Below are 16,918 nucleotides of genomic sequence, written 5' to 3'. Positions count from 1 at the left end.
GTGTGATTTTCAGAATAGTTTCCACAGAAAATGGACTATCTTACTATTCTAGTTGAGTCACTGAAGAAATTACAAGAGAAACAGAGAAAAGACACTCATTATTATGCGTTTGGACGTGATAATTTTATTAAGACAATCTTTATACTTGCAAAACTTGAAAATCTTTCAGGCTCATAAATGGATTTTTTTCCTGAAGAGTTTCATTTCATTTCAACCGCTTACAAGATTGTAGACCTACTCTGTTTAGTATTATTTCTGAATGTGTATACAAAAAATCTGGTCTACAGAAGAAATTTCCAAGACTGAGCAATTTTGCTGGAAACCAAGGTTCATATTTTTCAATTCATTGTACATCAGGTTGGCTCTAAAAAATTAAAATGTTTTACATAGAAATTGATATTAAAAGATGAAAATCTGCAGTATAAAATTAGATAGACACAGTTTTATTGCCTGAGCTATACAAGTTCTAGAACATCTGTATTTTAGTAATTTGAATTTTTACTTAAATATAGACATGAAAAGCTGCTTGTCACCATATATCATCAGAGAAATGAAAACTAAAATACGTTAGAACAGTGAACACCAACCAACATGGTCAAAATGCAAAGCACTGGTAACACCCAACGCCGACAAGAGTGAGATGTAGCAGGAAAGCACATTAATTACTGATAGATTAAACAATGGTACAGTGGCTTTCAGAGACAGCTTGGTATTGACTTACCAAAATAAACATGTCTTTCCTATACCATGTATCAGTCATACCTCTTCTGTATTTGCCAAGTGAATGGAAAATTTTCTTCTACACCAAACCCTGCCCAAAAATGTGCATAGCAGCTTTTGTCATAATTGGCAAAACTTGGAATTATAATGTCCTGTAACAGGTGAATGTTTAAACTACAGTATAGCCTGATAATGGTATATTATTGAATTTTAAAAGGAAAAGAACTATCAGGCTCACTGGGGAGATAACTCAGGGGTCTAAGCGCCTGCCTTGCAAGTGCAAGGACCTGGGTTGGATGCCCAATTCTGCATGCCACGCTGACCCCACAGCATGCTGGCCACTGATACTCGGTGTGGTGGGGCATGCCTGTAATTGCAGCACTGGGAAGTCTGAGACAGAAGGGTCACTCTGAGTCTGAGCTGCGTAGTGAGAACCTGGACCAAATAAGTAACTCTTAAAAAGAAAAAAAGAACTATCACGCTGTGAAAAGATGTTGGGGAATTTTAATAGCACACCAAGAAAGTGAAATGTAAATTAGCACAGCCATTATGGAAATCAGATTGCGGTTAACTCTCCCCCTTCCGGGTGTCTTCTGCGGAACATTTTACTATAGTGACCCCAGCATACCAGTGTGTAGAGCAGCACAATTTATGACAGTGAAATCAAATCTTGGAAGCAGCTTATGTGTTCACCAACAGATGAGTTCTTATAAAGTGAATGTGATATTTCTCTAGGATGGACTACTACTCAGCTTAGAAAATGGATGCATGCCTGGAAAATATTGAGCTGAGTGATGCACAAGCTTGAATACCGTATGGTATCTCTCATCTGAGGAAGCCAAGTACAAACTAAGTGAAAAGGAAAGGAAGGATGGGAGACAAAAATGAATTACAAGAGAGGATAATAGTAGAATGCAGATGGATCTCTGGCAGATGTGTTCTCACCCAGGGGACCAAGGATGAGGGGAGAGGGCGTGAGCACAGGGAATTAAGTTGAGTGTCGATAAGCCATGTGCAGGATCCCAGAAACCTCAGAGAATGTGGACGGTTATAAACCATAAACATGAGCTAAGATGAAGAATGTCAACCAGAATGAAAGGGGGAAAGAGGAATGAGAAGAAGACAGAAGAGGAGAGAAGGGATTTAAAAGAAAAGAAAAAATGAGTAGACGTATCTTGTCTTCAGGTTGACTATAAAATATAAGCATTGCTAACACATCCTAATAAAGAAAAATAATAAACAAAAATAAACTTTAGATATTTAATGCTGTTTTTATGAAATTTTTCTAGTTCCTTATAAACAGCAAACTATTAGTGTTGAACAGCACATAGCCTTCCTTTGTTTTGTTTTGGTTTATTTTGTTTTGAATATAACTATCCTCAGCCCTCAATTCTCTCATCCTCTTTCATTATTTATTTTTTGCATTGTGAGTACTACTCATTATTACCCACAATATTGTTAAGAAATAGATGTATGGTAAGGAATCTAAATGTTGATATTATAAATAGGTAGGTAGATAAAGGTTGGTAAGAATTTATAAGGAAAAATGTTTTGGTACCAGCTCTGGAGAACAGATATTTCTATTTCATTTACTTTTTCTGTGCTGAGTGCTATGGATTTTAACTATGATTATTTTGCAAACAACCAAACTACACCCAGGGAAATTCACATCAAAGACTACAAAGGGAGGATTGGGGGCTGGGGCTGTAACTCAGCAACATAAGCATCTACTTGGCAAGCACAAGCTCCTGAGTCTGATGGTCAGTATCATAAAAAGAAAGGGGGGTGGGAGGCTGGGATTCTGAGCCAGGATCAGGTCTCCAGGTTTCTTCCTGACTCCCAGTCTTACGTTTTGCTTATAAGTGAAAATCACATTTCAATACAGTTTGTCATTGTTTCTAATCAGAATCCCTTTGTAACTTTAAGTTTCACCACCTTGATCTCATTCTGAGAGTTATAGGAGAAGCAGCAGGAAAGGTAACTTGAAAACTCCTTGGATTGATTGATTGATTGATTGATTGATTGATTGATTGATTTGGCAGAACCGGAGATTGAACTCAGGCCCAGGCAAGCGTTTATTCTACTGAGCTATCTCTCTGGCCCAAATCCTTGGTTTTAAACACACCCTCCTTGTGTAAGCTAAATAAGAGGCTAATCAGGTTCCTTTCTGAACCCTAAGTAAAAGGAAAGCAGAAGTAAGAATTGTATCAGGTATTTTAGCAGTGTGCATGCTTTGTTCCAGACAAGTATTTTCACAGGGAGAGTGAGAGTAAACAAAGTTACTAAAAGTTTGAATAAAAGGAATAGAAAGTATTGGAAATACAGTCAGTTACTTTTCTGTCATTGTTGGGGCAAAATACCTGATACCCAAAGTTAAGAATTGAAAGGTATACTTCGCTGACAGTTTGTACATCATATTGTTTCCTTAGTGTGAGAACTTGAAAGAGAAAAAACAGACTCTGAAGGGTACAATAGATACTGAGAAAAGGGAATGAATTTATTCAAAAGGAAAAAGTGACTGAATTGAGGACAGACGAGGGAGTGGGGGAAAGAGATTTATCTATCTATGTAAGCAGGATGGTTTGGACAACTGTACTGTATATTTGCTAGTCTATGAAAAGGAGCAGACAATATTTAACTTGCTCTATCCCCTTTTTCAGTTGTTTGTATGTTTTCTCTTCTTAATTTCTTATACATTTCTTTCTTTTTTTCTTCTTCCAAATTTGCATGCATATATCTGGCAACATGAATAACCGGTTGGAAGACAACACCATATATTACAACAAATACTGTGACATGACATTCATATTGCTGTAAGTGAAATTCTGGATCATTTGTAACTTTTTCTGTTTTAATTCTAATTTGTACTCTCTTTAAAAAATAAAAAATAAATGTCTCACAATTAGTGGAGGTTTCAGTCCATACTCAGCGGGCTCCAAGGCAGAGTGGCACATGGCACAGGGCAGCAGCTCATGGTAGCAGAAAATACCAAAACAGCAAGAGCAGAAAGGCAGGAGCAGGTGCAGAGAACAAGCCTCTCTCCTTCCCTTACACTATGCTCAGACTGTCTGCCACAGCGTGGCTGTAGCACTCACACCCATAATCCCAGCATTGGATTATGAATTAATCACAAACTCTAGAAGCTGCCCACACATGACTACTTGAGGCTTTAGGGGGACAGCTACACAAAATCCACAACAGAATAAAATTTAATCACATATATTTTGTAAATTCATTTCCTATCCTAGACATAGGATGTAGCATTGCATTTTGTTTTTACTGTTTTCCTAACTGAAACATCAATTAAAATTGGCTCAAAAGGTAAAAAATTTATTACAAAATTTCCAGTGCTTTTGAGGTACCAAGGACTTCTCTTTATTAAGTAGACTGAAAGTTGACCATAAGATTGTTGTTAATAGTAATAATAATAATATACAGCTGTCTAATATGAAGCTACCTTGTCATATAATCTCTGACTCTATTTAGTATTAGTGACTAGATATAAATTCATCTGGAAGCTTCTCCTTGACTAAATGAAAAGTTATGTAAATTTCTAGAACATAATCTAGAATTACACTATTAGAATTACAATATAAAGACAAAAACAAAAGAAAAACAACAAAAAGAAAATAAAACAAAAATATAGGAAATGGAGCTGTGATTTAAAATGCTGGATTGTCAAACATTTAGTCCTAAATACTTAGTAAGCTGGACATTTTGAGAATGGCACTGAAAGATATGTAAAATCACAAAACAAATCTCCATCTGAAATATTGAAATCCAAACGTAGTGTACGCAGATTAAATGCAAAGTGTTTAAATCCCCAATTAGAAAGTAGAAATATTAATAAACCTAAAAGCAAAATCTGAGAACATGCTGTCTGAAAGAAACAATTTAAATATGGAGACACAATAGACCAATCATACAAGAACCGGAGATCTACTAACATTATGATAACATTAATAGCACGCAAAGGAGATTCCGAGTCAAAGAGTAGTTCCATATTTAAAGAGAGTCCCTTCCTAATGATAAAAGGGCTCAGGTGATAAAAGTGCAAGTCATCCTCAATGTTTATTGGATTGACAGAGTTTCAAGCTGCGTGTAGCAGAAAGCAATAGTAGTGCAAGGGGGAGCAGAAAAATCCACAAGTACATTCAGAAGTCACAGTATCGCTCTCATTGAACAATAGAACGGGCAGGAAAAGAAGTAGGGAGTACGAAAAAGTGAGACATTATCAATCAACGTTGCCTAATTGACATTCGTAGAATGTTTCTACAAAAAGGCTAATTATATATTCTTTTCACGTATGTAGGGGTCATTTATCAAAGGAGACAAATCATTAACCATAAAAATAAGTCTTAATATACTCTAAAAGGACCCAAGTCGTGCAAAATACATCTCCCAACCATAATGTAAAAATCTAAAAGTGAATAATAAAAAGTAAAAGCCTTACCAAGTATTTGAAAATTAAGGAGCACAGTCCTAAATAACTTATGGGACAAAAAAAAAGAATCAAAAGTGAAACAAAAGGAATTTTAAATGCAATGAAAATGAAATCAGAACTTAGTTATATTTATGATATGGATAATATAGTACTTGTGTAATTGATAGCCTTAAATACATTATACATATATGATATATACACATGTATGTATATCATATATCTCTCTGTGTCCAACAAATGGACTTAAATTAGTGGACTCAAGTTCATCTTTAAAAATCCTAGATAAGAAAGAGCAAATTAAACCTAAAAGAAATGAAAGTATAAAAATAAATATGAAAAACAGTCGAGAGATAGAAAAAGCTGACTTGGTAATGGTCAGTAAACTTGCGAAAATTTTAGGCTAGTTAATCTTAGGTGGGAGATGGAGGCGGGGAAGGGAAGAAGGGAAAGGGATAAAGACAAGAGAGACAGAGAGAGAGAGGAGAAAATGTCATTATCAGGAATGAAAAAGGGTCATTATGCGGCCTATCTTTATTAAAAGAACACTTATTAGTAAGTGAAAAATAAGAGAATATTATGAATAGTGTTATCCTAATACATGGTAACACAGAGGAAGGAGAAAAGTTCCTTGAAAGTACCAAAGGTTCCTCAAGAAAGAGATTATTTGAAGAATAATCAATAAGAAAGAGACATTTGAGCAATGGGGTTAAGCAGTGGCTGATTTGCAACTCATCCTGGTGGCAGACATGGGTGTAGGGCGCCACTTATATGGCAGACGTCAGTCTCCCTTGGATTTCCTTTCAGTGTTCTTAGCAGGTGGTCCAAAGACATTTTTAGTTCCAAGAGGAAGGGCATTGGCTTCCACTGTAGACCTCTCTCTCCTCCAGACCAGAGCCAACCAATGCAGGTTCCATTATCAATCTAAATATCTATCTGTCCGTCCATTTCTGTCTGTCTGAGTGTCTGTCTGTCTGTCAGTCAATCAGTCTAAGTCCTCACCAACTTTAATGAAAACTTTATTTTCAAGTTGGGTTCTCTTTTTATGTATCTGGTACAAGGTCTCACTATGCAGCTCACACGCATAATAATGCTCCTGTTTCAGCCTCCCCAGTGCTAGGATTATCAGGTGTGTGCCACCATGCTCAATCTTAGTGGACAGCTCAGTGCACCTGGGAATGGGGCTGGTGCAGCTTGTGGTGCCTGGGGATTGAACCCCAGTCCCTGCGCTTGTCTAAACAGGAGCTTAGTCTACTGAACTATCTCACTGGTCCTTGGGTTCTTGATCTTATTTTGCGGTTGTGAAAACTTTAATCATACACTCACAATGCCACCATCCTGGCAACTAGCCCTCATGGATTTGAAGTTCATTTGTTAACATTACTTCAGACAGGTAGAGAATTGTAGCGCTGTTTAACAGAATACATCAAAAGATGGTAAGCCGGACTAAATGGCTTGTTGTTGTATTTAAAACCAATGCCTTTTATTATGACCCAGTCATTTAGTTTTTGGTAGCCCAAGGATCCACAGTGAGCCGTTGGCTTTAGCTATCCTATGATATAAGAGAAAAGTGTCCATGTAAAATGTCGATTACTTAAACGACCCCCTGTTGAGGTTCACTGTCCGTGTCAGAAGAGTATATTATTCCTTTTGCTTTGCAGTATTTAGAATGTAAATTAACTCATTGATCAGCACAAGGAAACAGGTTTCCACCAGCTCTGTGCCTGTATGAGAGCAGATTGCCACGCAGACAAAGAGGGAGCAACGCTCTATGCAGAAAGTCTCCCGACACCCAGCCTGTGGGAGGAGTCAGCGTCTGTCCATGCGAATAGCGCACAACCCTCGAGGACCAAATGAGGTCAGGCATTTACATAAAGTGTTCATTCCTGACCTCATGCTACTCTGCATGGTTCTGAAACCCTGGGAAGAAATAAACTGGTAGGCACAGAAATGAACCTGGGAGTTGGGACTCGGTCTCATCTAAACTCTCCTAATGTAGGAAACACTTGCATTGTCACAGCAGTGCGGTGCCACATGTGAGTGTACCTGCATGTTGTACTTTTTGCCTCGATGTCCCCCCAAAGCCATATGTACTTTTAGATGGGGCTTTTTCGGAGGCAGCTGAATCTAGAGTTTGTCATTGATTCATGGCTCAATGCTGGGATACGGAGTGCTGGGACTAAGGCTGGGTGTTTCCTTGATCAGTCCACTGATTAGATTGGCACTGCCCTAATCTCAGCAGGTTGGATAAGATAAAAATGGGCGGAAAGAGACTTGTTTCATTTTCCTCTCTTATTGTGTTAGCTGTCTTCTGCTGAAATGAACTGTTATCCCTCTGCCATGTGTTATCCTGCTTGGGAGCCAGCCGAGTATGTACTGCAAGCATTATTTAAGTGCTTATTTAAATAAGCCTTTGCCCCTTTAATCTTGAGTGTTGGCTATTTTGTCTTAGCAACAGAAAAATAAGACACTGCAGGGAAGGTGACAGTGGAGTATGTGTTCCAGGAGAATCATTTGCTCTGAACACCTCCCCTGCCTCACCATAGTCTTGTGTGAATGTTGAAAAGTCTCAGCTTCAACCAGTCTGAGCCCAGCAAAGGCCAGTAGGAGCTGAGACAAGAGAAGCATGATCTATTCTTAGTATGTGTAGAGTCATCTCCAGAACAAGCCCAGGAGACATTGGCATAGAAGAACTGAGATCTCTGCAATGATTGCATCTGAATTAAAGAAACAACTCTAGGTGGGTGTAGAGGAAGTCATATCAGGAATAATCTCTCAGATTATTTCTGTTTTACTGCATCTGTTACACCTTTCAGATTTCATTTATTCTTTCAGGTTCTTACACTGGGGGGATAATCCATTGTTTACACGTATTGGTCTGATTTCTTTCACTTATGAGTATAGCCTTTAGTTGCCTCCATTTACTTATAAAGACCTCAAGTTTATCTTTCTTAATAGCTGAGTAATACTGTATTGTATAAAAATACCACATCTGTTTTTACAAATAGTTGATATCCTGAGCAATAACTATTATTAATATTTCATTCTTGTGAAATTCTGCATTATTTGTAGTTGTATATCGTTTTGTTTCTGTATTTGTTCCAGTTTTCCTTTTTAAAATAAAAAAGATATAATCTCTCAGGTTAAAAAGAAATAATAGTTCACAGGTATCAGTATATATAGTTAGTCAGGGTGAGAATCTTTCCAAATAACTGCTAGATTAAAAAATCTTCTGAAGATTCTCAGGATCATTGCCTTGCTCATCTACATAAAACTTTTTCCTAACTCTTCTCCTTTCCCTCTCTTGATTAGTTAGTCCTTGAGATCCTGCTTTCCTTTTATTTGTATTATATCTTTCTATTTGTATTACTTCTTTTGAGTTCTTATACTAGGGAGACTATACAATATTTACACGTGTGTCTGGTTTATTTCTCTTATGAGTATATGTTCAAGTGGCATCCATTTCAATATAAAGGCTTGGAGTTTACCATTCTTAATAGCTGAGTAATACTCCATTGTGTAAAAATACCACATCTTTTTCAACCATTCCCAAAAAAAAAAAAAAAAAAAAAAAAAAAAAAAAAGAAAAAGAAAAAAAGAGAAATGATAGCCATAATGAAAGAATTGCTGAGCATATTTAAAGAAGATATTGATGAAAATATAGTGGACCGGGGGCCAGGGAGATGGTTGAGTGGAATAAGCACTTCCCTGGCAAGCACAAGGCACAAGGGCCTGAGTTTACTCCCCAGTTCCGAAAAAAAAAAAAAAAAATATATATATATATATATATATATATATATATATATATATATTATTCCATATATATAGTGGATCATAGAAAATGATGGAAACCTTGAAGGAACAATATAGGGAAGAAATAGAGTACGTGAAACAGATTCTAAGAGAGACCCAGGAAATGAAAATTCCATTACAACCTGGTAAAATTGTTTAAATGAAACTAAAAGATATAAAAGACAGATTTTTAAACCTAAAGACATCATTGTAGCTTGCAACGAGGAAAGGAAAGATCTCTTAAAAGTAACAAGGAACAAGGAAATCATAATTCAAAATAATAATAGTATTAATAATATTAATATTAATACTAATAATCATTCAGCTACTAGACATAATTCAGCATAGACAATGCAAAGATGAACAACATAGAGTGACAGGTGTCAGTAAAAAGGAGTCAGTGCAGATGACATAAAAAGACTGTCTGTAGAAGTAATAGCAGAAAACTTTCCAAGCATAGGGAAAGAATCTGACATACAGTTAAGTAAGGCATATAGAACCACATAAAGCATCAACCAAAATAAATTTCCACCTAGACATACAATAATCAGGATCCCAGAAGTTCAACACAAGAACAACATACTAAAGGCTACTAGAGAAAAGAAACAGATCACATTTAAAGGAAAACCCATCAGAATAACAGCAGATTTCTCAACACCAACTATCAAGTTAAGAAGAACTTGAGGTAAAGTATTTCAAGTCCTAAAAGTAAAGAACTTCCAAACCAGATTAATGTACCCTGAAAAACTCTTTCAAAATTGATGGAAATGCTTGCAAATGGAAATGAAGTGAAATGCTTCCATGACAAAGAACAACTGTAGAAATTCGTGAGTATCTAACCAACCCTCAGAGTACTGAAAAATATTCTATAGGGAGATCAAAATGACCACAGTTCCATGAAGAACAACAGGAAAAAAAAAAAAAAAACACGAACAGGGCAAATAATTATTTTATTGTACTTTATTTTATTTTTATACGTATTTTACTACAGGGACTACAGGGTTTCACCACATAGATGGGACTTATAGTGACCCTTCTGTTTCCAGCCTCCCAAACTCTGGGATTACAGGTATGTGCTACCACTCCCAGTCTCAGTTGCTGTCTCAGAGCGCCCTGGGGAGTGGGCTGGCCATGGCATGGGGGAATCAAACCCTGGTCCCTGAGCCTGTCTAAGCAGGCACTTTAGTTCACTGAGCTATTTGGCTGGCCCCAGGGCAAGCAATTAAACACAGGAAAATAGAAACTGACAGCAGAAAAATAACATAACAAACATAAGCCAATATGTATCAGTTTTATAACCACCAATGTAAATGGCTTCAATTCACCAATTAAAAGAAATAGACTGGCAGAGTGAACCAAAAAACAAAATTCAAAAATATTCTGTACACAAGAAATACATTTAATCCAAAAACAAATTTACAGGGTGAAAGTCAAAGGATGGAAACAATACTTCAAGTACCAGGAACACAGAAAAAAGCAGTGGTAGTTATTCTGTTCCCAGACAATATGAGTTTCCAACCAAGAACAACAATTAAATGACATGAAGTTCACTACTTACTGGTTAGAGGAAAACTTCAAGAGGAAGAGGTAACAATCACAAATATGCGTGCACCAAATATGGGAGCATCCAACTATGTAAGAGAAATTTTAAAAGACATGAAAAATTGAATAACCAATCACATAATGTTAACAGCGGACCTTAACACTCCATTATTACAGAGATAGGTCAATTAGACAAAAAATTAGCAAAAAGGTAGCAGAACTGAACCAAACCTTTGAACAAATGGAATTAGTGGACATTCACGGAGTGTTCCATTCAGTATCTGAATGCATATTCTTTTCAGCTGCTCATGGGACAGTCTCCAAAATAGACCACATACTAGTCCATAGATCGTGCTTAAGTAAATGCAAGAAAACTGAAATTATCCCTTGCATATTATCTGACCACAGTGCAATGAAACTGGAAATCAATGACAAAAGAAATGGCAAAAACTCCATAAAGACACAGAAATTAAATAACACCCTCCTCAGCAACCAATGGATCACAGATATAACTAAAGAAGAAGGAATACTCATTTGGAGTGACATAATGTATTATGCCATTAATATGACAACCAGATTTCATGCTATAAATGAGTTCACTCTGCCATATCAGCTTTCATAGTTTATACAGAATCTTAAACTATTTGGCAGCTCTCAAAACCATATGCTTTCCTCATACCTATCAGTGTTACACCAATGAGGCACGGCTGGAAGAGAACATTGGTAGCCTGAAGAAGTATAAAAGAGGGAGACAGGTTGGATTTTCAATTTTATTAAAATTCTTATTTTCCACTGGATATGTGCTTTTTATGCTTGGTCTAATTTCCTTTTGGCTGTGGGCAACTTTTTGTGGGTTTTACAATCTCTTCATAAAACACAACCTATCCCATTATCACGTTACATATCTCTATGGGCAGGTAATATTTTTTTCTCAATTTAGAATAGGGAAATAAAAGCAAGAACAGTGTTCAAGATTTTGAACTTTTTATTGAAGTGCAATTTACTGGGTTTTGCATCTAGTCACATGTTAACCAATATGCAAGAGAACATATTTGAAAGCTTTCTACTTATCTCTACAAATCTCTTGGGCAGGTAAGGACATTTTTGGGTAATTGTGAGTTGAAGAATTATACTAATCTATAGTTTTAGTTTTGTTTTGATTTCTGTGATATACCTGAATTGCTATTTATTTTTCAATTGTATCAAGGTTAAAAAAAAAAAATCCACATTCTAAATTCTGCTTTGCAGTGGAAGTTTGTTATTCCAAGGCTTGATTCTTTTGAACCACATGAAGGAAAGACTTCTACTTTTCTATGTCAGTGTTCACCGTGTTAATGAAGGTCTTTTCTATCTCAAAAGTTGACCAGAAGTGTAACTCCCTATCAGAGTTAGTTTTGTGCAGTTCTGATCATACTACTAATCATCCTCTTTAAGTTACCAGTCCATGGAGTTTGACCCCCTCCGTGGCTCTACTTTAGTACCATGTCTGAGTGAGATTGTAGGACAGAGCTTCAGGGTGGTGCCTGGGGAGGCACTTGCCATAATGCCTTCTGGACCTTCCTTGTTGCTGAAACTCAGCTCTCTTCAGCTAGAGATTGAGATCTCAGTTCCTCACTGGCTGTTGGCCAAGAGCCTCTCTCCACTCTAAAGCTGCCTGCATTCCTCTCCTGTGCTTCCTTTGTTCACCAATCAGCAACCTTGAGTCAAGTTCACATCTTTAAGTAGTCTCTGCTGCCTTTCACCTCCTGACAAGGCTTTGGTTTTTCAGGGCCTTAGTTGGACTTGGATCAAACCCATCTGGTAATCTCCGTATTTCAAGTCAACTGATTAGGAGATTCATATCTTCCAAATCTTTTCAAATTGGGCTTCTGTTAACATTTTTTTTTTAAAAAAAAGGAATATGAAGGATAATATTTAGAATTTTGCCCTTTTCAGTCTTCACACTTTGTTTCTGCTTCCCTCAGTCAAATCCTTCTTCGAAACAAAGATTCACCCCACCCCAAAGTCCCCCAAAATCTCATTTCACTGCAGCATCATTTTAAAACCCCAAATTTCATTTATAACTCATTTGCTCAAAATTCTAGAATTGGTCAACTAAATCAAGAACTCACCTTTCTGGAGATTGCGAGGGAAAATCTGTTTTTTATTCATTTAGTTTGTTGGCAAAGTTGAGTTTGCTGTGGCAATCACAATGAGGTCCTGTTTGCTTGCTGGCTGTTACCCAGAGGCTGAACTCTCCTCCCAGATGCCAGTAGTCTTACATCTACAAATTGCCTTCCTCCTGTTCAACTTTTGTACCAGAACTACCTTCTAGGAGTGAGTGCAGGCTCCACAGTTTGAGGGCTTCGCTAATCAGGAGACGTGGGCTTCCTATATTTCTGACCGACCAGCTATATACCAGGGGTTCATATAACCTTTTTTCATTGTTTATTCATTCACCAGAATGGCTTCTAGAACTCAGGAATGCAGTTTTTATGTTGTTGTTGTTGTTGTTGTTGTTGTTGATAAAGGGCACAACTGGGGGACTGTGAAACAGAAGAGATGTACAGGGCAAGGTTCGAGGTTTACAATGCAAAGTGCTTTCGTGCCATCTTTGGAGATGCGTTAACCTAGTACCATGATGTGGTCACCAACTCTGAATGTCTTTCTTTCTAGTTTCAGGGGGCTTCATCTCCAGCACCCTTCCCTTTCATGGAGGTCATGTGAGTGCTCCTCAGAGTTCCAATCCTGTAGTCTTTTGTTCTTTCTGGAGAGCAGTCCAATCATGAGAATCCCAAGCCCAGGAGTCTCATTAGAATAAACTCAGCTGAGATCAAATGGGGCCAGTTATAAATAATACAAGATACCATCCTCACTCAGAAAATTAGCACGAACTACTACAGATAAACGTGAGGACTCAAATAAAGTGAGGGCTGAGAATTGACTCCTGATTTAACCTGAGAGTTATTGTGACTTTGAAAAAATTGAGTTTCATGCATGTGTAGGGTATGTAATTTATGCAGCAGGTTCAAGCGAGACTTTGAGAGACACTGGGTAATGTAAGCATAGATAGCTTTTTGCAAAGCAAAGATGAACAGGAAAACCAGCTGCAGCTGATGAGGAAGTGAGGTTGGAGGGGGCTTTTTGTTTGTTTGGTTTCTTGTAAGAGGAAAACTTCAAGATTCTGAGCTGATTAGAGCTACTTTTTCCTATCAGGAAGAAAAATGAGCACAGTGAGAAAGGAAATAAATTAGTATGGAAAATACTTGAGTAGAGGAGAAAGGATGGCTAAGGGCAGCAAATGGCCATTTGTTCATTATTCCAGAAACAGGGGAGGGGGACATCCGGGCACTGGTGGTGGAGGTTGGTGCCTAAGTGTGGTCGCTACTGGCTCTGACTTTCCCAGTGAAGAGGGAAGCCAGGTAATGTGCTGAGAATAGAAGATGATAGAAGAAGTGAAATACATGAATCTACCTGAAGAACAATTACATGAAAAGTGTAGGAGTTTGGTGTTTTGTATGAGTTATGAATATGTATTTTTATATCGGTCTTACTTAGTTCATTCTTGCCAGTTTTCATAGAATTTAGAAGCAATGTATTTCTTAGAGTTTTATTTTTCCAAGTGTGTTGGTGTGCTGGAGTCCAGTTCTACCAGTTTTAGAAATTGGAGTATTCTTTGCATCAGGGGCTTACTTTCATGCTACAATTTATGTAAGTTATATTTAAGTGTTTTTAAATCACCTATATGGATTTTGTTTATACTAATTTTACATCATGAAGACATTAGCTACTAAACTTTTAAATATCAACTTTATCTCTATCTCTATCTCTGTCTCTGTCTCTGTCTCTGTCTCTATCTCTGACTCTGTCTCTGTCTTTGTCTCTGCCTGTGCCTGTACCTCTATCTCTATCTCACTGTATCTATACCTGTACCTATCTTGTCTATCTATATCTATATCTATATCTATATCTATATCTATATCTATATCTATATCAGCTCTCTATATATCTATATCTGGAATCAAATTCTGATCCTGTCCTAGGCAAATGCCATACCACTTATCCACATTCCCAGTCCCGTAAACTCTGAAACATTTTATGTAAGAAGGAATAAAATCTATCAAAGGCAAGTTAATGAGTACATTTACTTCAGCCATATATCACACTGTAAAACAGAAAGGAAGAATATTGCTATTGCAAAATAATGCCACATGAAAATTACTCAAATCGTGAAATTCAGCTGCAATATACAAAATCATAAACAGTGCATTCAAATAAATCTGGAAATAAAAAGGCAGTTGTTCTAACACTGTTAAATTCCTAGGAATGTATTTCAGGGAGTGGGCCACCCACCCATTTAGACATACTACTGAAACACTATTTATATCTAGTCTAATTAAGAGAAAGACATTCATGAATAGAGTATTCCAGGTTTCCTTTCTGTTATTCTCTAGTTTACCTTAGAAAAGAGACTCTATCTAAACACTGATGCTGTACTTCTATTGGTCAACACAAAATCTGTCGTTAAATACTGCAGATAAATAGTTGAAGCTTAGTGATACAATTCTCTGGTGAGAGCAAATCCCACATATATTTGGGGTTAGGTGTTAAGGTTCACTTTTATTAAAAGTGAACCTAACAAATAACATTAAACAGAGAAAACTGAATTCCTTCTTTAGACATGAAGATGTATTTTCTTATTATAAATAGTGAATTTCTGTGCTATACCAGTCTTTCCTACGATGTATTTCCTTTTACTATTCCTATAAATCTCAAAATTGGCAGCAAGAATAAATGTAGCAGCTCCTAAATCCTGTCCATTATTTATGAATGGCTACATAGACCCTCCCCTTGTGCTTAGGATCAGAATGAAGATCAGTGCTGAAGGAATGCATGAGGCAAATAAGGTACTAATAAGAATCCAACTTGAAGTGACTTAGGCATCTTTGCTAAGAAAACTGCAAGCAAGGTATTTCTTGAACGTAGTCTAAATTTGAATCTTAGTAAATATGAGTTTCTTTAAAAAGGCTATATGTCTCAGTTACTCTTCTCTAGATGCTGGGACAAATACCTGACACCCAAAATGAAAGAAGGGAAGGTTTACTTAGCTCACAATTTATGAAGGTTTCAGTCCATACTTAGCTGGCTCCAACACAGAGTGGCCCATGGCAGAGGGCAGCAGTTTATGGGGTCAGAAAGCAAAAAAATAGCAAGAGCAAAAGGGCAGGTGCAGCGGCAACAATGGCAACAGAGAACAAGTCTCCTCCAAGATCCAAAGCAAACTCCTAACTCTGAGCCCCATGTACAAATGTATAGTTGAATATTTCCAACATTCAGTGGCATATGATAATCTTTACCATTCCAAAAGGTGCACACAGCAGGATACCAAACACTGGAACAAAAGCAAGTCCAAAATCTAGAAGGGTGAACATTAAGTCCAGTAGTTCCATGTGGAATGTTGGAAGCAATCTGTATCAAATTGTGAGCTCCACATGACTCCACCTCTGTGGCACTTCTGCTGTTAACTCCAATGGCTTCTCACCTAGGTCTGCTTTGCTCCCTCCTTGCAGTTTTCCTCAGACAATCCACATTCCTGGCTTTTCCAAACTTCTGGAATTTCCACTGAGTAGGCTTCTCGCTCATGACTTTATACACTGCTATCTCAGGGTCGTACAGTCTGGCCTCCCAGGCCTTGTTCTGAAATCTAGGTGGAAGCCATCTTAACCTCACAACTTCTGCATTCTGAATGTGCCTAAAACCAGTGCCACGTGGATGACACCAAGGTCTGCTGCCAGCTGGAGTAGTAGCCAGGCTTTCTTTTCTCTTGGCTGTATGAGTTGAGTGCCTGGACCGCTGAGCAATCTGACCCTGATTCTGAGGAACAAATTTTCATGCCAGTGCCATTCTGGAACACGGTGTGACTACCACCTCCATTCTGGAGCATGAGGCTCTGTGTCTTTTTCTCTGAGGCAAAGTCCCTCACCCTTGCAATTCTGAGGCTGCAGAGAGTAGAAATCTGCCACCTCCTGAGATGCCCTCAGGCCATCTTTTCCACTCTCTTGTTCCTTCTCAGCAAGGGAGAGCTTCTCAGCTCTATCATTGCATTCCACAGCTTTATTGGAACTTCTTTTCTGGCCAAACTCGCAACATTTTAAATCATCCTGCTGAGCTCTTTGCTCTTGGTTCTCAATACAAATATGGCGAGAAGCCCCCAACAATAGCCATGTCACTGCTTCAACATTTGGCTTCTTTGAAATTTCTTTTGAAAGATTCATCAGTCCTCCATGCTTAATCTCAATCTCAGGCAAAGTCTTTGGACATGAGCAAAATGCATGTAAACTTTCTGCCAAGCTACAACATACATTGTCTGGAGTCCTATCATTAATTCAGTTTTTTTACCCTCAGAAGAACCCTCCCCAGCCTGGTCTTTTTTTTTTTTTTTTT

Source organism: Octodon degus, unplaced genomic scaffold (assembly GCF_000260255.1).
Source record: "Octodon degus isolate 3935 unplaced genomic scaffold, OctDeg1.0 scaffold00027, whole genome shotgun sequence".
NCBI classification, from domain to species: domain Eukaryota; kingdom Metazoa; phylum Chordata; class Mammalia; order Rodentia; family Octodontidae; genus Octodon; species Octodon degus.
This window is presented reverse-complemented; position numbering follows the sequence as displayed.